General features: G+C 43.3%; 1 protein-coding gene across 4 annotated transcripts in view; it reads right to left on the bottom strand.

Annotated features, from left to right (window-relative positions):
• rerea (arginine-glutamic acid dipeptide (RE) repeats a) overlaps nt 1-23,665 on the bottom strand; it is a 186,744-nt gene that overhangs the window by 110,029 nt on the left and 53,050 nt on the right. Inside the window, exon 1 of one of the 4 annotated variants that reach the window (XM_037772954.1) lies at nt 21,807-22,456. The exons of the other annotated variants lie outside the window; for them this stretch is intronic. The gene's annotated coding sequence lies outside the window, so the exon portion shown is untranslated. Of the gene's footprint in view, nt 1-21,806; nt 22,457-23,665 lie in introns of those variants that run through there. 4 annotated transcript variants of the gene reach the window in all.

Raw genomic sequence — 23,665 nt, 5'->3', positions numbered from 1 at the left:
TAAATCTCAATATATCATATCGCTAAATGTTTAAAATCGCAACAAAATCGCAATAAAATCATATCATGGGGTCTCTGGTGATTTCCCATCCCTACTTTAGAAAAGTTCCAAATAAAAGTATGGGTTTTCCATAAAAAAATATCATGATTGTGAATTAATCCTTTTAAAAATGAATGTATTGTTTATCTCTGTGGAAGATATCTGACGTTTGGTTCCCACTTCTAATAGTAAAACGACGTTGGTATCTCTGTGTCGTCAGTTACTGTGGAAAAAAAAACAGATAAATGGCTTGAAGTACAGTAAGTGCCTGGCAACGACTTGTTGTGAAGTAAATTTAACGGAACGGGGGAGGGAGAATGCGACATCTGGCGGCTGAATGTTATCGCCTTATTTACCTTATTTATAAAATTCCTCATACAGACATGCGCTTGCTCTTAATTTTGTTAAAACCTTTACTAGCCAATTAACGATGTGTTCAAGTGTCTTTGGTTAATTCGTTGCACGTCAGCAGCTGCAGCGTAACGCAGATAAATGAGCAATTTGAAGTTGAACAAATTGAGTGAGTAACAGGGAGTGAGTCAGTGTGAAGTGAAGTAGTAACACCGTGGCAATGGAAAGTCATAATGTATTGATGGCTGACAGGGAGGAGAAAGAGAAAGTGAGACGGAGAGAGAAGAGAGAGAAAAAGAAAGCGAGGGGGAAGGCTCTCCACCCACGAGCCGGGAAACAAAGTGCTTAGTAGAAAGCAGCGCCGGCTGCCCGGGCCGATGAATAACGCCGTGAGGGGGCAGGTGAGGCTTGGAGCTATTACACATCAATCACTGGGCCGGGACCCTTTGAAAGATACCAGCTGTCTTAATGGAAAAGAGGAGGAGGGGGCCTAGTGGCTGGAGAGGGGTTGAGGGGGTCCCAGCCAACGTCACCTAATCCACCATTTACATTACTGCTATGGAGTCAAGGACCGGCAGCCAGCGGGGCCCTGCGCTCAAATACATTTCTCTTTTTCCGTGGCCGTCTAAATGAGACCTCTGGCCTGAAAAACCACACAGTTTGTGGCACGATTAACACATCATCCCCCACAATGGCCACACAGCAGGTTTCTATTACTAAACACAGCTCTCTCTCTCCCTTCTCCGTCTCCCGAACAGCCTTTTAAAAAAGCCATGTTTTATTCATCCCAATCACTCCCACGTTTACCCCAAATCCATGCTCATCTCTGTAGTTTTAATCAAAACCTGTCTAAGGATAAACATCCAAATTATCACGCTTGTACCTATACAAGCTGTAGGGTTTCCATTTTCTTTTTTTATCCTGCCAAAAACTGAGTAATTGATTATCTTGGATTATAAAATTCGCGAAAGCTGGACATTTTATTCATTTTATAGAACAAATAATCTACATTTAAATGCAAAATCCAACAATACTATAAACCGGCGCAGTGATCCACTCGGTTTGGGGGAAGAGAGGGAGACTGAGAAAGTCATTCATGGCATATTCAATTGGAGAATTATGAAGTAGCAAAATGTGATTGGCAAGGATTTAGGGCCGGCTTTGCGGAGGGATTGAATGAAATACTCGCATGAATACAGATTAGAGGGGGAACAATGTTAGCATGAATATACACAGGGTTATTAACAATGAGGGCAACTCAAATTGATCCGAATAAACCAGCCAGATCCTCGGCAGTGCACGGATCCTAGCGGCGGTGATGTCGAGCTGCAGCAGGTTTTCGTCAGCTCCAATCCATTACTCGGTGCGATCTAATCTAAGCTGCCATCCAAGCCCCCCTAGAAACAACGGCACAATGAAAGGCTCAGCTGGAGGCGAGGGGTAGGCCACTTCATGAGGGATTCTCTGTGGTCTCTGCACGCTGCCTGCTTTGTCTTACCTGGTGCAATCATGGCTCGCTTTATTCTCCGAGGCCCTCTCTGTTTTAGTTCACATTGGCAGGGCAAAGACACTTGTCTGCTCCACTTGTTTTTCAATTCACTGATGAGTAACCACATCTTTTTTTTCCCCTCTCTCTCTCTCTCTCTCTCTGCTAAAGCTGTGCTCACAAAGGCTCTATTTTTAGCCGGCATCCGGGGTTAGTTTAGTAGGTAAAAGCCAATGCTCGAGAAAAGATAGCTTGGGGCTTTCCAACATCAACATTTAAACCTGCCTAGAGACTCCCATGGTAAAAAGGCAAAGCGCTGCTGCACAGAGAACAGATTCTCATGCACAATGACACAGTGTGCAACAATAAACGATCACTGTCTAAAAACATTAAGACCACTTACAAAATCTCCCAAGGCTAACGATAGCATAGGTTAGCTTCTTTCTGTAACATAAACCACTAAAGGCTGGCCCACACATAACGACACGTTGTGTTAGATTGAACAGTTTTGTTCCTATAGTGTGTGGAGAGCAACAATTTGGCCAAAACAGCACACCACACACTAACAGATTCATTCATGAACAACAAGAGTCCCGACTCAAAACAACGGAAATCTCACGAAATCTCTCACGATCAAACGTGACTTTAGTGTAAACAAACATGGCGGACGACGGGCAGTAATGTTGACTACTTTGTACTGAAAATTGACGAAGGATGGATGGATGAAGTCATGGAGACACGTTAAATAAACACTTGTGTTGTTGCAACAAATCAACAAGTTGGTCCTCCATTTCTGAGCTCCATCTTACTACTACTTTATACTTCACGTTTAGCATTAGCTCATGTATTAGCATGCATTCATATTTACGATTTGAAATCGGCGCGGACAGGATGGACTTCCGAGACGATCGGGGGATGTAAAAAAACACTCTTAACATACCTCACACCACAGAGGAATATCTGGAAAGATAATCTTTAGAATAGGCTTGCCGCGGTAGTCTGTGTTACCGGTGTTACATGGTGGTCGGGCACACACCGATTACATTATGTACCCACCGCTACATTTCTTTTATAGAAATAAAACCCATTTCGTTCATTTTGGCGTATCAGCGGCGTTATCAATACATAGTCGGACGACGGACGCTACAAACTGAAAGTGAAAGTGTCTGCTCCGCACGGAGTCTCAGCTCAGAGTAGCAGGTGTCATATTTCACACACGTGGGACGAGACGATGGCAGACTATTTGGTGTCAAAGCAAAAAGCAAAAGCGCCTATTTGGTAATATTTCAGATTTAAACCCAACGCTATAAAGGAACCATAACGTTAATGCGGTAATCGCTGTGAGGAGGACGGAGCAGTCACAGCTGGTGTGCGCGACGGAGCAGCACCGGGTGGAAACCTGCGGCCACGCAGTGAAAGCTGGGCTTTGCTGACGATTGTCGTGAGGGGGGGGGAATCGGGCCCAAAATCGTCTTGATTCTCGTGTAGCGTGTACCCGACATAAGACAAACATATTCTCTGTCCAACAGGTACCTCCAACCAAAGACATGAGGATCAGACTGTGAGCTCCACAGGGTCTAAGCCTCTACTCCATCTAGGCAAAATCCTCCTCTCGTCCCTGTTTGTGTGCTCTCTGCGAGAGCTCCAAACGGCCCTGAGGGGGCCGCTCCACAACACCAACGTGTCCATTATCTACAGAGTCTGTGAGCAGGACTTCATTTCGCAGCCTTAATACCAGCTACTTCCAAGACACACAGTCCTGTCTGGCTGGAGCAAAGCTGAAGGCTATTTCACCAGGCATCATGTTTTAGACACGGCTCCTGAGGGAAATGCCGGGGTTGTCCGTTGTCACCCTTCTTCGCCTTTTCCCTCTAAACGAGGCGCTCTTGAGAAATGTAATCATGAGCGGGCCAGAAAAGGACCTCTCCCAACGTGTCATTGATAAGAGGAGCCGGAGAATGTGAGGTATGTGGCGGCAGACGGGCGCTATCATGAATGTGGCTCTTTAATTGAGTTTCCCTGTAGATTTGTGGGCCACTTTCTTCTTTTGCGGTGTGAATAATGTGCCTGATTTGAAAGGATTTCTAGTGTCTTTCACCTCTGGAGAGGCACCGACAATTCAATTTTTTTCGGGGTGAATTATGCTGTTGTGAAGGACATTTACCCAAAAGGTAAAGCGGGGGTCAGGAGAGGTATAAACACACACTTGGGACACATTCAAAAGAATATCTGCATCTTATATGTATCTCTATAAAACGGAGCAGAGGGAGGGAGAAGGAAGTGAGTTTCTCAATCATATGTATATAGTCAAAAGATTTACTGGGGAAAAACATTTTGTCGTCTGTTAGAATGAAAGCACTCTTGAGATTTTAATATTTGAGCACTCAATCATGCACCACTTGCACTGATATTCTGCAATCAAACATCCCCTGCTCTTCCTCCCCGAGATCTGCCTATCAGTTTAACGATCGTATCCGTCACTTCATCTCCGACTGGTAGTCTCTAAATGAGCGTGGGTGAGGAGGAAATGTATTCGTATGGGCTGCCCTACATCCTCCAGCTACCTCTAATCACTATGCCACACGGAGTGGCGTGCCAACAAGGAAGGGAAAAAAAACTAACATAAATAGATTAGAGTGACAGGTAAGACAGCTCGGAGGTTTCAGACTGACGGCGCGGGGCCGGCAGGGGCACTGAAGGATGTCTTCGAGAACAGCTCCCCCAAAAACAAAGCCATTAGGTCAGTACACAAAACCATTTTTCCGCCTAAATTATTTAGCTGTGTGGTGGCAAACCCCGCTCTATCCTTGAGCAGATGGTCGGGGGAGGAGGAAGGAAGGAGGGGGGGGACAATCCCTCCATTCAACGTCTTATAATGATCCGAGCCAAAGAAACACCTCCACCTCTAGATACCACAGGATGGTATTACCTCTAATTAGGAAGGGTCTATTATTTCATATGCAAACGCCTCTCTTCTAACCGCCAACCGCCACCCAACCAACCATCACTAAATAAATACAACAAAAGGATTCTAAGCATAACATTCCCCTTTTGTTTCGTGACCCTCCGTTGCTGTAATTTCTCGCAACCTCACCAGTCAATGTGTACAGCACTGTAAATAGACAGTTCTCCAGTCGTGTGTTTGCTCAAGGAAAAAAGGGCGGCGTTTAGAAAAAGCAGCCAGCGGGGGAGGTGACTAGGAAGAGTGGAATATTCAGCGTAGCGTTCAGCCTTGTCATCCACCATCTCAGTGGTGCGGCCCAGTGATCCCAGGCGAAGGGGGGAAAGCACCCTCTGCAGTGCGCACGGGGGAGAATAATATGAATCATGACTGTGTAGGGGCCCTCCATGCAGCGAGCCACGCTGCAGCCACAGACTGGGGGCTGTGTTGTAAATATTGCCTTATTCTGGATGCGTTTCCTTCTCCCTCATCCAGAGAAAAAACAGCTAGAGGGGGGAAGTGGCCAGGAGTGATGAAAACACTGCTGGAACAAGCAGGATCTGAGCTCAGAGCTCCCATATCCTCGGAGGACAGCTCATAAAACATGCAGTGGCTGGGACTGGGCCTCTTACAGCAGTGGCATTTTAGTGCCACAAACACACAGGCCACACACACACACACAATACAAACACACACAATTAATTTGAAAGAGTCAGACCTGCATGGTTTACTACCTGGACCACAAGCGAATACTCGGGTCGTAACCTAAAAACACACACCGGCTACAAAAGGTAACTATTTTCCAAAAACATCAGCAGCAGCAGGGGGCTAAAACAATGGGCTTCTGGGAACATATGAGAATAGAGGCTGGATATTACGCAGTGTACTGTAGTGATCCGCAGATTAACTCTGCCCGTTCATGTGTGAAATGGAGACTTGATCCCTGACTGATAGTGTGCTATGCCTCGAGCAAACACAAGCTGCATATTTTTCATCTTTTCAAACACCTTAGCAACTTGCAATATATTGGATTACACATTGTATCCTTCACTGAGCAACAACAGTGGCACATTTAAAAATACTGGAGCACCTTGGTAGTAGTAGTAGTAGGGCCGGGCGATATGGAGAAAATCAAATATCCCGATAATTCAAAATCGTTTTTGCAACAATATTGTGGGGTCGATCATTGGTGTGTTCACAAAATATTTGGACAATTTTTGATAACTTATCATCAGTAATTTGGATATAATGCCAAAGTGGGTTATAAAGGCAAATAATAGAACAGCTAGAACAGTCTGGTACGTTCATAAAATTACATCACTTTACTGTAATGCGGCCTTTAAAACCAGGAAACACTTATGCCATATCACGATATCCAAAATCTAAGACGATATCTCGTCTCATATCACGATACCGATATAATATGGATATATTACCCAGCCCTTGGTAGCCGAGTGGACGTAATCACAGTGACATCACCCATTTTGAAGCCTCGAGTTCGGCATTTTGGCCGTCCCCATCTTGTTTTTTTACAACCAGAGGTGACACGAGAGGGAGGAGCTAAGTACAACCGAACGCTGAATAAGGCATTTTTCGGTGACAAAAAAAGGTTATAGTTAACTTTGATGAAGTGAAAACACACTGTGAAAGGGTTAAAGTTATAAGACAGAAACACGGACAACTCCCAGAACAGACAACACCGTGGTAGCGACCTGTCAATCACAAAATAGCCCCACTCTAAAGCATCCCCTGCTTTATGGAAGAAGACTTGAAACTAGCGATTGAGACCATAAACTCATGTTTACAATGTTTACTAAGGTAATAAATCAAGTGAGAAGTAGGCTCATTTTCTCACAGACTTCTATGCAAATCAGACTTCTTTTAGCAACCAGAGGAGTCGCCCCCTGCCGGCTGTATAACCACAACATCTCGGGTTTGATTCCAGCCTTGGGACCTTTGTTGCATGTCATACAACTCTCTCTCTCTCTCCCATTTCTACACTGTCCTCTGTCAAATACAGAAAAAAAAATCTTTAAAAATACCTTCCGTACAACAGCACAGCTCAGACGGACTACAGGCCTGTTGTCCTTTTTTTAAACCGAAGGTGAACGCAGCTGGCTGTGCGGCCGAGTTGTTGTGAATAAGCCTCAGATATTCTTGGAATGTTAATGCTAGGCTTTGAGCATGGCAGCCTGACCGACTACTCCTCTCATCACCGGGCCATTATGATTAATGACAATGAAAATACACCTCGGGCCCGCCTGCGCCAATAACACGCTCTTTTAAAAAAATATCGTCAACTAAATGATTTGCTTTTTTTTTAGTATTTAACAACGGGAGAAGAAATATATATATTTATATTTAAAGTGCTGGATTAACTGTTTCTACTGCGCTCATTTGCGAGACACAATTGTTAACTAATCCCATGCTTGCATTGTGTTTAAGCACACCATATGCTGCGCTCATGCATAGGAAATCAGCCTCCAGTTGCTTCTGCCATCGCTGACGCTTAGTGGAAATCTAGGAGGACACCTTTGTGGAGCTCCAGCCTCGTTAAAATAGCTTCCCGCTGCATCTGCAAAGCTTATAAAAAGCCACTCAGAGCATATTCACTACAGTGCAGCATTCATCTGAGTGTACACACACGTGTCAATCTAAAAATGTGTAGGCCATTGACACGCACGCTCACGAGCACGCGCGTGCATATATAAACAAAAAAAAAAAGCTGCTGCTGCTGAGCAACTGTATTTGCAGTGCAGGTCAGACTATGTGCTCAGCCAATAAATGGCTGGAGTGTAATGTGCCTTGACCTTCTATCTTTCTTTCAGCAGCTCCTTACATATATTGCTGTCTCTCCTCATATATCACTCGGGCAAATGGCGCCCTTCACCCCCGCTCCCTCCTGTCCCCTCCTTAAAAGGCTGAGGGGACATCTTTGCCTGCTGTACTCAACTGACAGCTTCCTCGCCAAGCGCGCGGCGAGGAGAGGCGAGGGGAGGGGGAACACGGCTCGTCGAGGGGGGAAATGCTGCAATGAATAATTATGTTTCATAACATGCCCCCATCCCCCTCCCCCTCCCTCCTTTATTAGCATCAAACAATAATTAATGGGGAACAAGGGGCACTGAAGAGTCTGCTTTTCGCTTTCCAGAACAAGAGGGTCAATATGCCCTTCAACCCTTTTCCTCTCTCCGAGCAGGAGACGCTTCATCCCTCTAAAAACATGCTCTTAGCTTATTTATGATGCCAGTTGCTCGGCTGGAGAGAAAGGCGGCATTCCCGCTGCACTCAGCAAAAAACTGGCCGGATCACTTTACGCAGCAGTTCACTACTTCCATCTCCACACCTCTTCTCAGCAGGCTCAATGCAACAACTCAATAATGAATATGAAATGCCTCCTAATTGATGTCTATGAGAGTTGGAAGCGGCTGAAAATACGGGCTATCGGACATGTGCTCGACTTGATTAAGTTTTTGTTTCACGTAAAAAAAAAAATACATAATCTCTGATCAGCAGTAGCAAAGCCAGTCCTGATCGAATTAGCTTTGCACTAAGAGCTCCATTGATCTTGGCACTCATCTGTGCAGATGAGACCCCCGGAAAGGCAGCTGGTAATCCAATAGCAGGGATGGGAAGTGCTTCAAGGACTCTGCTGCTGTTTACCCGCCTATTTCCTACACAAAGAGGCGAGATGTTAGCGCACGCCACTCACCGGACTGATTGGAAGCCACGGGGCCTTGGGAGCTCCGCTGCAATGAATAAGAGCCGCGGTGTGACCGAAAGCAAAGGTACTTGAAAGCCGAAAGTAATTGCTTTCGCCATAGCCGTCGCGTAATGAGTAAACAGGATGAATCCAGCGGAGCCGCGATCGGTGTTTAAATGAGCTGTGCGTTCCAAGTCCTAATACACTTCATAATCCTCGCCAAAAATCTAAAAAAGCAAATGCTGACATCAATTTAAAGCTTCTATTCACTCGAGAGTGAAAAGTGTAAGTTCGGGAGAATCAATGTGAGAGAAATCTTTCTTTTTACACAGTGATAACTTCATCTGCAGCGAGCGTCGACGCGAGGCCTTTCGCAATCAATTTTGCATGACGTGAATGACATCAAACAAGAACCCAGAGGGCAAGGGAGCATGTGAAATGAAACGGAGCAAAACTAAGGGTAGTGAAAGGGGCAAAAACATACAGCTGTTTCGCTTAAGTAAAGTGCACCTGAATGGTATCGCTGTCGTGTACATTAGCGCCGTTTCTCACACGCACGGTAATCCATCAAGGATTCATGAGTGAATGCTCAATATAGCAAAAGTGCATTTTCTCTCCTTCGTATCGCCGCAGCAAGAAAAGAGTGAGAAGTCTCCGGTGAACCCACAGACGCACCGCAAACACACACTACTCTCATACCACACTAATAACCTTGGGCTGTCTACCAATGCCGTGACTTTATGGAACAGTATGGGCTCTAAATAGAAGCTCCATTTCTCACCAGCAATCAGTAACGGCTCTATTTCAGCCACCCTGTCATTAAATATTTATCTTAGCAGAGTTGCCGATCATACCAAGGTGATAACCATTTAAAAATCTAAATCTAGGGGGGATCTTTCGCCTGCACCCTCACCTCACTCCACCACTGCCACAATAAAGACCCTATTTTTAAAAGGATTATCTACAAGTGTTCCTTTAATCAGCGCGTGGCAGGGCGGTAGATATCCCTCAATAACAGTCCCAGAGGAATACCTCTCTCTCTCTGAAGCCCTATCCGACAGAGGATCTCCTTCACCGACCGAGTGGGAGTGAGTGTGTCTGAGGATGAAAAGATGTGCTGCTACCTCGCTGTGATGTCCTCTCCAACCACCTCAGAACAAAGGCCTCCATTTTGAAGTGGAGTTATGATGGCACGGCGCAATTACGGTCCCCCTGTTGCTGTGTGTCCTACTACTGCTTTCCATCCTCTTTTGTTAGGGGACCGGTGTTTGTTATGCTAGCGAGATAAGCCACTGTTGTGGGCGGCTGGGTGTGCTGTGGCAAACCGGTGTAGCCGCTCCAGCGCCAAAAGCCGACAGTCTGTGGGAGGGATTGTGGGCGTTATAGATCACTGAGGAGACAGATGTCCAGTCTTGCCCCCGACACTGACTCAAACACTAACCCTCCGAAAAGCGTGTGTTTGCAAACTGCTTCCTGGTGGGTCTTAAGTTGATCTCTATCAGGGCCAATAGTCTCTTTCTCATAGCAACCTTCCTTTTTTTTTTTTTTTTTTTTACTGCGGCTTTGTTATTTATGAAACATAAGAGGTGGAAGTGTTCTCCGCTACAGCCTGATAAACATTACAAGCTGTCTCGTGCAGGCAAACAAGCAACCTGACTCTGAGTAAAATGACGCCAGGCTCGAAGAAATGGGAGGTTTTGGATTAAACCTGCAGTAGGCTGAATGATTTTGGCGACATTGGGCAAAAAATTCTCTTTAATAACCTTTCAGCATATTGTAAATCAAGTGTTCTGAGAGATAACTACACATTTGCACCTCACCATGGCTCTGTTTTCAGGCTTTAAAAAACCCCGTCCGTGACGGGAGACTTTGGCCAATCACAGGTCATTTCAGAGAGAGAGAGAGCGTTCCTATTGGCTGTTCAAATCACTCGCGAACTCCGATCAAATGGTCAAACTAGGCAGCGCTGATCAAATATGAATCAATATTCTGTTACTGTAATGCTTATTTCTCTCGTCAAATGTTTTCAGAATCATCTTGTAGTGTCCTGTTTAGCTGTAAAAGGAGAAGGTTTGCTCCGGCTGGTGGGCGGTGCTTCCTCAACATGGCTGCCGGGTCGCAAACTTTCTCATTTTACAGCTAAACAGGACACTACAAGATGATTCTGAAAACATCTGAGGAGAGAAATAGGCATTACAGCAGGGGTCTCCAACCTTTTTTCCTCTGAGAGCTAATTTGACAAAATGAAAGTGTCTGAGCGACTCATAGCATCAAGTTGTACGTCGCCAATAGCAGTCATAATTTCTGTCTTACTTTTATGGTTCTTTAATAAGCCACCGCAGTCATCGCCTCTATTGCAATCCCCCCATAGGCGAAGGGCTTTTTGTGTTTCGTTAGGATGTGCGCCACTTTAAACGAAGCCTCTGTTGCTGCGTTGGCCTTGTTCTCAGTTTGATAAACAGCCGTATCGTCTTTTAAGCGTTGTTTTCGGCTCCTTTACCTTCTCTGATCGTAGACTGCTACCAGCAAGGAAAGTCCTGTGAAAAGTTGCAGTGGACTTTGGTGACGCGGCACTCGACGTTACATCTTTTACCGACTGACACACTCGCACCTCAAATGAGACACATTTGTCATTAACCTTTGTGTTACCCATTCCTCATGAAAAATAGTATATTTTTTGTCATTTTCTGAGCTCAATGTCAAATCTAGCTAACATCGCCTAATGTTTCACCGTCGCTGATGTAACGAAACCTGAAAGTTTAATCGACAGCTGATTGACAAAAAGTAATTTTGTGTCAGAAGGCTCCAGCTCGACTCTGATTGGTTGTTTTCCTTCGGTCTGTGAAATCCTGCAGATGTCGTTAGGAGCACCGGAGTACACCGAGGAACATTATTTTTTTTCCTAGATTACCTGTCTCATGCACTACTGTCAGGATATAGTGACCGTTTTATAAAAATAACTTTTTTTTAAATCATATTAGCTCCATTTCTACCTACTGCAGCTTTAACGCAAAACAAATCAACATTAAATGAATATTTGCCTCTAGAGAGCAGATGACTGGCAGGGCATCAGCAAAGACACAACATCATTGTCTACCGCGAGATTCTCCGCTGCACTAAATAAGTGTCATGCTCCAATAAGCAGAATCAAACCCCTTTGAGCATCTGTTGTCTTTAACTCTCCCTCTCTTTGTTTTACGGCGCGCCGTCCGTCACAGTTAATGATTTTCCTCCGAGATCTCCAGTTTCCACACACGTGATTTGCATGTTTGAAATGCTTAATTGAGCACACGCAGGTTTGTAAAGCGGCCGAGTGTTTTCGGGCTTTGAGCTTAGGACTTTAAAAAGCGAGGTTGATCAAGAGGAAACGGACAAGGTATCAGCATTTAGTTTCTCCCGGTTTACATATCTGGATTGTGCAGTCATCCCGCCCAGAGAGAATCACCGCCAGCAAAAACAATTACACCCCCCACCCCCTCTCCCCAACCGAGCCTCTCGCTGACTGCCTCGACTCAGCTTGACAATCAAGCCCATTAGATCTTTGTGTGAATTAAAGCTAGTTAACTAAAAGCACTGACACACATCAAGAATAGTCATTAGCCTGTCTTTTTAGCATAAAAAACAGGAATGATTTGCCGGTTCAGAGAGATCATCTCGCTACACGCAGCCCGGGGCAGCCCCTTAACCGTCTACCTCATTATTTTTGGAAGAACAAGGCCAGTGGTTAAATGTAAAGGTGCTCTTGTTGTGACCTGGCGCACAGACTGCTTTAAGCTGCTCCTTCTCGCAGACAAAAGAAAAATGGAGTTACTCGCCGACACTGTAAATATACGGATAAATCTCCCTCAACTAAGCTGTAAAATCAAAGTGGAAATTGCTGGAGTACATCCCTCCCACGCAGCTGCACATTCTGCAGTGAGAAAAGCTGTCAAACGTTGGCTTTTTCTTTTTTTTTTGTGGATACTAGCAGAGCTGACAAGTGCCAATGATACAATGTGAGTGATAAAGACATTCATTCCTGCTCAGAGAGAGAGACAGAGAGAGGTTTTCCAGATGTGATGGTCTGCTCCAGTGCTGCTTCATTACTGGATGGGCTGTTGCTGTGTTTCCCCCCCCATTTACGTTGCCATGGTGACAAATGAAAAGCAGAATCGCCTGCACAACTAATCAAATTGAGTGAGTGACAACAAGTCAATATTTTCTCATTGTGTGGACAAGCAATACATCTGCACGGTAACGGGCTGAGCTTGGAGGCTCGCGGCATTATACGCAGACGCGGTATCAGAAAGAACCTTTTACCAAGTAGGGGCTAAATTACCAACTAGACATTCGTCTAGACTCTGTACTTCAAACAAACATACTGTGTCGTGTAAAGGACTACGAGCCAACACAGACAAAACTGTAATTGGACATTGATCTGTCGAGGTCGGAGGATGAATAACTCATCCTAAGAAGAGGGCGGTATGTAAACACATCACAACGTTACTCAGATGTTAAAGAGAAAATGGGCAAACTGAGAGAGAATTGTACCCATTTTGCTTTAACTCCTCCGGGCTCATTTGTCATTTTTAAAAAGACATCTTATTAAAAAAAAACAAAAAAGAAAACAGACAATTATCTTGCTTTTGATTACATCCTTGACAAAAACCTCCTCCCTGAACACAAAATGGAGCAAACATCATCTCTACAAGCCTGGTTAAACACAAGCAAGATCAATGGGCAAATTTATCAGCAAATATTACCATTCGCTGCCTGGCAAGTAATCATTAAGGAACGGCGCTGATGCATTATTCATCGGCTGATGTATAATTCAGACTTAACAGCAGATTCTATGCATAAATAAAGCTGTGATACATTTAAACACATTAAATGTTTACTTGCTAAAATAGGATGTGAATGCGCAGCGTGAGTGCAGCTCCCCTGCTGCTGTCACTCGATTTTATTTTCTGCTCCCGTTCGCTGAGGATGCAGAGACCGAAGGTGGATGCTGGAGTATGGACTCCGACAGCCCACTCATCATAACACACACACACATTTAATGGACACAGGCGACTGATATCCAATATACGGTGAGGGGGGAAATAAGCTGTTCCTGTGTAGGTGATTGCTAAAAAACCCCATAGAGCGTCTCCTTTCTTTGTTGTACTAAGTAGTAGGGACGGGAATCACCAGATACGACCACCACAATACGATATCATCACCATACTTGAGTGACAATACCATCTTATTGCGATATGCTGAGTATTGTGATAAGATATGTTGCCTTTTTACAAATGCAAATTATGCAGTTTGTCAACATCTGTTCTTTCTAATAAAATACAATTTTCACTAGAGGTGTAAAAAAATATCAATACACATGAGTATCATGATATTATGCGTTGTGATACTGTATTGATTCTCCAGAACATTTTTAATTAACCTCTTAAAAATCCGACGCCATTCGATCTTTCGGAGGTAGCGGTAGGCTCAGTTTTAAAGCTGGAGTGAAGAGCTTGTCGCGAATTAGGCTAAATAACGCTCAGAAATTGTGCTACATTTTGGCGAGGAAAAACTGTCATGGCCATTTTCAAAGGGTCCCCTTGACCTCTGACCTCAAGATATGTGAATGAAAATAGTTTCTATGGGTGCCCACGAGTCTCACCTTTACAGACATGCCCACTTTATGATAATCACATGCAGTTTGGGGGCAAAAACCCATACAGTTTGATAAATTAGTGGCATAAAATAGTGCAGTTAAATATAAAATATAAACATAAGTAAATATAAAATAGTAATGTAAATTTGTAATTTTGTTGAAGACAGTATTTCAGATGGGAATGTAAACAGGATGTAGTGTGTACATGTAATATATGTACAGAGGTGTAGACAGGAATGTAGTATGTAAAGAGAAGTGTGTATATATATATACACAGAGGTGTAACAGTTGGTAAAACAGTATGTAAAGTATATAAATAAAGGTAAAGTGACGAGTGATGAGCTCAGGAGATGGTGTGTTCTTTCTTGCCAGTACACAGCCCTAGTTTTCACTCTGTTCATCTCAGAGTTTTCAGTCACATATCTTGAGGTCAGAGGTCAAAGGACCCGTTTGAAAATGGCCATGCCTTTTTTTTCTTCACCAAAATGTAGCGTAAATGTGAAGCGTTATTTAACCTCCTTCCAGACAAGCTAGTATGACATGGTACCAATGGATCCTTTAGGTTTTTTTAGTTTCATAGGATACCAGTATCTTCACGCTTGCTTTAAAACTGAGCCCGATACGACCTCTGAAAGACGGAAAAGTGTCTGTTGGATTGTCAAGAGATTAAGAGTTTATAGAATAAAAAGATACTTGACGTCCGTGTATCGATACAATATTGGCACGCAAAATATCGCTATACTATGCTGTATGGATTCTTCCCCCCACCCCTACAACATAAATGAAAACTAGGATTGGTCAGTAAAGCCACACATTACAGCCGTACAGTGTGCACAGTTTTCTTTTCTGGCACATTAAGATTTATGTAGTGTCGTTTTATATCTCCCTCGGACATCGGTACGTGTGTGTTTAAACATCACAGCGGGATTGTGAGTCTGTTCTTGTTGAAGTGTCAGAGCTGGTGTCAGAGGGACAGTCAACAGGGAGGACGAGGAGGCAGCAGCAGCAGCAGCGAGGACACACTGTGGCTCCATCTGACGGTGTTCGGAGCAGGCGGCCCTGTGGGGACCGCCATTCCACTTTACCATGCACTGAATTAACAAGGCCAGATGTCCCCCCCACTTAACATGTGTGAAAGTGCCCTCCGATGGGCTCAGCTGCTTTAAGGATGTACAGACAGAGAAGGGGGGGAAGAAAAGGAGACGGGGCCTATTTTCAATTATCCCAATTTCTCACTCATCGTTGGCTCCGGAGGTTTATGTTAATTAAAGATATCGGCCCTTCCTCTGCGCACACAACAAATTGGATGGATTTTTTCTATGAACAATCAAAGCACCTCTCCAGATCTCTGTTTCAGTAGTCACCCACCAGAGGGTACTGCCTCCTTAGCACCACTGTTTCATGTGTACTATGTCAATCAGTGGCTAATGTATTCCAAATGCGTCACCGTTGAACCGCTATCTGCAAGGACAATAGGTCAGGAAGTGGCGAGCCTGCTCGTTCCATTTAGAAATGAAAACCCGTCTAAAGAATCAACAAAACCTGAAGAGATTTATCATCGCTCCTCAAAAACCATGCTTCTGTGTAGGGGGGAGGGAACTGATAGCAACAATGGTATGTATGTATGTATGGAAGAAGCCGTGACTTCTCATTGATTTTTCCTGCCTGGCTTTATGATAAGGCGGCTCTTGCATTTCTGTATTGTTGGGGTCAAGAGTGAGAGGGTTAACTGTGAGTCGTAGATATACAGTAGATATATGCAGTTTAGGGGTGGGAAAAAAATCGTTTCACACGTGTCGCGATTTATTTTTTTACGATTTTGAAATCAATTCTTAATGCCAGAATCGATATATTTGCTTAATTTGAGTCTAAGCGGAGGTAAAAGGAAGTTACCGATTTTATTGTTGTAGTCTGAGTAACGTGATGTCATATCCGTTCCGTATCCGTCAACCAAAACAAACAGCAAGCGGCCGCCGCGAGATGAAAGGAAAAAGTAGAAAACAGTGCAGGTTCCGCGTGGATCACACATTTACAGGAAAAGCAGAGCTAGACATCACGACTAAAGCTGCATGCTAACTCTGTCATGGACAGGAAACGTTATTGTACTGCAGTAACGTGCGATCAAGCCGGCCGTCACTCTCATCTCCGTGGTCAAATGGGCCGACGCTACAACTGTAGAGCACCCATATACTGACATCTATGTTAAATGCATTCAAACGGCCCCGATGGAGCTGACCATGTATGTATAAAGAGAACGGAGCTGACGGGAAAGCTAGCGACGACCTTGGCGAAGTTAGAGGGTAAGTATACACGTGTGACTACGTCTGGTTTTCAAAATAAGGGAACTGTATATACAAAAACCATATATAGAAATAAGATTTATTGGATTATATTCACCAGAAGTATAAAACATTACATGTCCCTTATAAATTAAATAGAAAATACCACTAATCTGTGAAGGAAATGTCTTTATTCTTTCATTTTGGGGTTGCTGGAAATTTTTTTATAAATAATGCATGATCATATATTTGACTTCAGGACATCACTGACTACATACATGCTGAAAATCAAACATTTTTACTGTATTAATTTAGATATTTTCCAAAGTAAAAGTCCCTAGAAGTGTATGAATCAACTTTTTCCCCATAGTCTAGTGTTAAAAAAGTTAACAAAAATCACAACAAATCGCAATACATATCTAATCAGCACTCAAGTATCTTGCCAGTATTGACTCAGGAGATAAATGAATCGTCCCAGCACTAATGCAGTCAAGCCACGTTCACACAAAGAGTTGTAATTTACCTTCGCTTATCTGATCGGCACCTTACAAACAGTTTGTTTTTAATGGGTCAAACATCACATCTGTTTCCATTTATATAGCTTATTATAATAACAATTGGGTCATTTCTTTGTAATTACAGTGAGATACAGTTGAGTCATTCAGACTCTTATTACCTCAATGGAAAAGACCCCAGTAGACTTACTCATTAGAAAGACAATAAAGAGGCCCGCCAACATTGCATCAATTACAATTTCTCCGATTCTTAATGCATTACATCATGCCGTAAAAATAAAACAACACACCAACAACCAGTGTTTTTCTACCAGCCAGCAAACTGCCATCATCCTGACATGGGGAGGAAAAAAAGGGGGCAGAATCGCAGCGTGGTGCAATCCCAGTGAGGGCCATCATGCGAGCAGATTAAATAACGTTTTTCCAATGCCCTGTCAAACATCCGGCCGCCTCTGAGCAGCTAGACAGCCGTTACAGCCTCACTCTATGAAGCATCTCTCTCTGTGTATGGTCGGAAACAGCCTCTTTGATCCGGATATCGCCCCTCAGATTCCTCAGAGGTGACACTCATTCACGCGCCTGCCTGTATGTGAGCTGAATGTTTACCAGCTCTCACTCTGTACCTTGTCAGCGGTGAGACTTGTGTTTATGAAGGAGGGGAGGGGGTTGGGGGGGGGTGACTCACACGCCGCCGCTACTATGATTCCCTTGGTTTACATGAATCAACAACGCAGACTGCGGACTCAGACCCAGATCAAATTGCACATCAGATTTAATTTCCTACAAACACACTGGTACGAGGCACTGCAAACAGAGATGATGTGAAATGATACCGACAGTGGTACGGTGGTGTGCATAATTAAGATTAAGACTGCTATATTCTCATCTGATAGCAGTCTTCTAACCGTGAAACCCTTCAGTGCTCTCTCTTCCATACGAATCCCACACTGCGGAACAACTAAGGCTCTTATGCACAACTCCATTAAGAGGTCTGACCACTTCCTCTTTTGTGCACTCCACAAGTAGTGAGACTAAATGGATATCCTAACCTCCGGGGAAGTGAGGAAGACGACATTTTTAAATGTTGGAGTTGTTCGGAAAAAGAAAAAAAAAACAAGCCATGCAAGTTTTCCCACATGATAGTGCACGTCATCCACACAACCACAATCTGTCACGCTACTGGTTACCATTTCAGAGAGACGGGCCACTCGATTCAGTGACCACCAAACAACAGAAACAAAAACATGTATGGCGTAAAAACTCTCAACCAGAAACAGACTCAAACCTCATCTTGTTTACGCCGCCATATTTACAGCCAGTTGAGTGCTCCTGGGATGACGTATTTTTGTAAACAGGAAGTTAGCATCGCCCTGGTTCCCTCCACAAAAAGCCAATGGGATTGTTCCACTGGGTTTTAGATTATTGCAGAAAATAAACTCTGTGGCAAACAAACGTTTATGATACTTGCACACTTTGTTCAGCAAGATAATCTCCACAAATGAACACCACTTTTATGATTTTTGAAGCGTAAATGCAATCGCCAGCAGTAAAAAGCTAACGTTAGGCTATAAACGGACTACAACACTGTCACGACTTCGCATCATCACCACCACTAAGCTAAAGACACGTCTTGTAGTCTCATTTAGCCACTTGCTAGCAACCGCCTTTTTTAAGACACGTAGTGTGGGATATTTACTAGGACTGTCAAAGTTAACGCGATAATAACGCAAATAGACTCACCTGGCGAGTGACCTCGCCTGAAAATCATCAATAAAAAAAGGGAAGCAAAGTCTGTAAAATCTTCACACTCCCATCTGTTAATGACATCTAAATCAAAGATCACTGCCTTTTAAGATTATAGAGCGCACCAGCTGGCAGTACACTACGAAACACAACCAACTGTTAACTTTTTATTGCACCTCATGACTTATACAACGTCTCACATTCACGTTCGTGTGACTTTTTAAAACCGAATGAGCCTCAGGAGTTCCATTTTTTTTAGGTGGAGCAAATGTCCTTTATGTTCCAACAACCCTTCCATTATCTGCGGTGCATGTGTGTGCGTGTGTGTGTGTGTGTGTGAGTGTGTGTGTGTGTGTGTGCCATACATTAGGCCCGTTTGCAGCGTCGTCCCACTCAAGTGGATTAATCACATCTGAATCATTAAGCTAGAGGTCACTTCTCAGCTAGCAGAGGAGGGGGACACACACACACAAAAAATGCCACAGGAAGCTGGGCATGCTGGAGATTAGCTCCTCACAATTAGCAATGCAACATCTGAGTCCATGTAATAGCTGGGTGAAAAAATGCAGCAGCAGGGGGGAGGATTTCAGGAAGGGACTGTTTTTATATGGCGGAGATTGAAGGCAATCACCCCCCCACCCCCCTCCTTCCTTGATTTGTATCTAGTTTCAGGGCTGAAGCTTTCTTTGTGCTTATGTGGCCACAAACCGTCTGATTCAGCTTCTGACTGGAGTCACATGAACTCTCACTATAACCAATTTTACGTTGATTTAAGTAAACAAGCCCTCCTCCCCCACTTCTGTACTATAACTGGAAAACATTAGATAAGCCGCCTTTCAGACAAATAACTGTAGTCTGCTTTCAAATCCTAAGCTGCCCCCCCTTCCTAAAACACACACACACCACCATCAGCCCCCCTTGCTCTTTTCAACAACAGGCACAGATCTCCCCCCCTCCCGCAGCGAGAGCCGCATGTGCTCGGGCCAGAGTTCATAGCCTCTGGGGTGCTCTGAAGGGGGGGAAGTCAAGTTAATTTGGTGGTCCTTCAACAGTTTGCTGGTTCAGCCGGTCTCCGGCACATGACAGCCCCCCTACCATTCCCTCAAAAACACTCAACTTCTTTCCATTATTACAGTCCAATAATCAATTTATGACACGAGCAAGGCTGTAAATCCAACCCTTTTTTTATGTGGGGAAATCCCACCCAGTCAAAATTTATGTGCTACAGACTCATTAGGATCCTATGCGTATTATCCACATTGTGCTGGTTGTGGAGTAGATACTGATGCATTTGTTGTGTCCTCTTGTTAAGCACTTTTGGTCAGAGATGACTGAAAACATGTCATGTTTTTCTTCATGTAGATATCAAACCTTATCCGGTAACTTGTATACGAGGTAGGGCTGCATGATTATAGCCAGATATTTAAATAAACAGACTGCTTTCACTTCCATGTTGTGCTACATTCCTGCTAATGTTCAATATAAGACTTAAAATAAGGTTCTTCACCTGAACTCAGTGCGTTTTAACAGTCAAAATGAGTAATATATGCAGCAATACGCTTGATTTGAAGTGCAGCGGAGTTTTCTATGAGTATTTTAAACATCAGTTGATCGTGCTTATTTAATTGTGGGACGCCAAAATCGTCATCGCGATTAATATTTCATTACGTGTGCAGCCCTAGTGTGAAAACGGCCATTGAACAACCAAAAATTGTTCACAGTATTATAGCCCTGGCCTTTCCCAGCAGCCAAGCAGATTATATTAATAAACTGAACCAAACTGTTTCAGCATGGAGAACTGGTGCAATGACTTTATGAACTTGCTATCAATGGAACAGGCTGCTCTAATTCTCCAAGATAATGATACGCCTGATGGATTTGATGATCCCTGATCTTTATTATATCCTGTCTTGAAAGAGAGCTTGAACAGATATTGAATCTTTGTGGGAATAATCTGTACTTTGGATTCTTGGATTATTTGTTTAGTTTTACTTGATCATATTTCATTATTCTAATAAAACGACTCCATTTGGCATCAAAATTATACAATTTAGTTGTTTTTTATTGATGTTATACTGTGCACAATGGTAGAATATGATGATGCACAGGGTAAATGTCATAGCCAAAGGCTCCATTGTTTGCACATCGCCTCCTGTAGGGGATATCAGTAGTATTTTATAGCCAGATTCCCTTTCAAGAGGTAGAAAACCCATTTGGCGCACTTTGGGAATCCAAGTGGCCAAATGGAGAGTCCTCCTGGTCCTATCCTCACTAAAACCTTTGTAGAATCGACTTTGTGTTATTTATATCTGCTTTGGCACAGTTGTAGTGAAGGAGTTGCTGAATGAATTCAGTGGCATCTCATTGCTATAATGGTTTTATCCACTGTCTAATGTAGAAAAATGTTTAGGCCATGTCTTTTGGTTCATCACAATTTACTCAGGCATAGTAACAGTCACAATGTTACTCACACTGGGGGTGAATTCTCTGAAGTCTTACCTATCCACAGAGACCAACATCATGCATATAGACCTGGCAGTTGTGGAGCTATTCTTGATTTATTTTGTTTATGTCTGACTAGTGCAAACCACACCTTCAAGCACCCTAGGGCTTTAGAGGTTAAATAAATATAAATTAAACTTTTCTTTCCTGGATGATTGCTCGCACACACACACACACACAAGTAGTTTTTTTTTGTTACATCTTTGTTGCATGTTTCTGGGCATCATTTTGTTTACTTCATTATTCAGCCTGAGCTGCTGAAGCCTTGTTGCAGGCTGGGCCAGGTCATGGAGGTTGCCTGAGGGGTCTGCTAGTCCACAAGAGAGCCAAGTTTTTACAACAATGCAGCCAACTTCCAGCACTCAAAAAACATTTGACTCGAGGTCACACACGCTTCCTACTTCCAACTACAAACACAATTAGGGACACTTTTTTGTAGCTCAAAGTCTAAAGTGGACACCAGGCTTTTTCCTCATCCCTATATATATATGCCATGTATTTATTTATCAGGCACACATTGCTGTTGTCTGCACCACCCTCCTCCTCCTCCTCCTCCTCCTCTTCCTCCAACCACAACCGTCCTGCAATCTTTTTTTGTATTCAACTACTCACCCGCCAGTCTGGTGATTTCTTGGAGTCCCACAGACCTCTGCAAACAAGTTCAAAAAACGCGATCCTTTGCCCGGAGATGACCCACCAGAGCCGGGGGCCAAATCCAAGAACCGGGACAAAACGCGGCGAACACGCACACGGACACTTTTTTTTTTTTTTCCTTTCTTTTTTATCCCCCTCCGGTTTTTTTCCTCCGAGCTCGGGCGAGCACTTGCTTTCAACAAAAGACGGTTTCACTTTACTGATTTACGCACCGCGCAAAAAAACCCTCTGTATCTCGGAAAAAAAGCTGCTATTCCCTTTTGGTCGTGTTTGGTTGTTGTCGAGGATAGAGTCCACATGAAAAGTAACACAGCGCCGTTTACAGGCTCTGCTTCCTTTTTCCACACACACACACTCACACACACAGTCACACACACTCAGCTCTCTCTCTCTCTCTCTCTCTCTCTCTCTCTCTCTCTCTCTCTTCTTCTTCTTCTCTCTCTTTCCTATGCACACACACTCTCCCTATCGCTCCCCCTCTTCCTCCTCCTCCTCCTCCTCCTCCTCTTCAGCTGTTCAACAGACGCATCCACATGGCTGACCTAGTCTTTCTTTATCCAGACACACTAGTGAAGGAGAATTACCCCGACCACACTCACACACACACACACACACACACACACACACACACACACACACGCACACACACAAAAAGAAAGAGAGAAAATCCGAGCGAAACAAAAACATGGACTGGATTCAAATAGTCGTCAGGGACAAAAGGGTGGAGGTGGATGGTGGATGGTGGAGGAGGAGGAGGTGGTGGTTGGAGGAGACCCACCATCACCATCACCAACAGATCAATGCTTATTATGGGGGATGTGACTGAAACACTACAGAGACACAATGAAACACAATGAAAAGCTATAGTAGTAGTTGTTGTTAATAATGGCTTAATTAGAGCCACACAGCAATGAGGCGTTTTAATGATTGATAAATTAATTAATAATTAATTAATTAAATGATGCTCTTAAATAGAGGTTGCTGCTGCTGCTGATTTAGATCTGAAAACATTAGCTATATGTATATATATTATACATCTGCTGGAGAATACATGCTGCTCAGGCTTGTGGAGCTCATTTGCATTTTTTGGATAATGAATTAATTAGTCATCCCCCCACCCCATTAAAAAAAGGCAGAAAATACAAGCAGGGATGATAATGTGAATATAATCCATTAGTAATATTTGAGAGCCTGAACATCACATCAGATGTGATCCTGGTTCTAGTGTGGACTGAGATCTCACGGTATATTTCTCTTATGTAGGTCTTAGTGTTTGAAATGCCATTATCACATTATCATTATGCCTGATTACCCTTATTATATATATATATAACTGCTAAACATCAGCATGTTAGCGTGATCAATATAAGGAAGTTAACATGCTAACATGCTAAACTAAGATGGTGCACATTGTATATATATATAAATAAATAAATAATATAAATAAATAAATATATACATATAAATAAATAAATATATATATATAAATAAATAAATAAATCTGTATATATATATATATATATAAATAAATAAATATATATATAAATAAATATATATTCATCTGCTAAACATCAGCGTGTTAGCGTGATCATTGTAAGGAAGTTAGCATGCTAACTGCATGATTCTAACAAACCGTCGTTTTGGTAACACAAGGTTGGCACAGGTTACCATGGTTACTCGTCTCCAACCGGCAAGGAGGTTCTCAGGAAGTGACGATGTAAATTAGTAAAGTATGTTGAACGGTATGTAGAGCATAGTATGCGATTTCGGACGAAGCGCTGGTTTCTTTACTCCTCTGTGACAGTAAACTGAATATC

Source organism: Sebastes umbrosus, chromosome 6 (assembly GCF_015220745.1).
Source record: "Sebastes umbrosus isolate fSebUmb1 chromosome 6, fSebUmb1.pri, whole genome shotgun sequence".
Classification (NCBI taxonomy): Eukaryota; Metazoa; Chordata; class Actinopteri; order Perciformes; family Sebastidae; genus Sebastes; species Sebastes umbrosus.
This window is presented reverse-complemented; position numbering and strand designations above follow the sequence as displayed.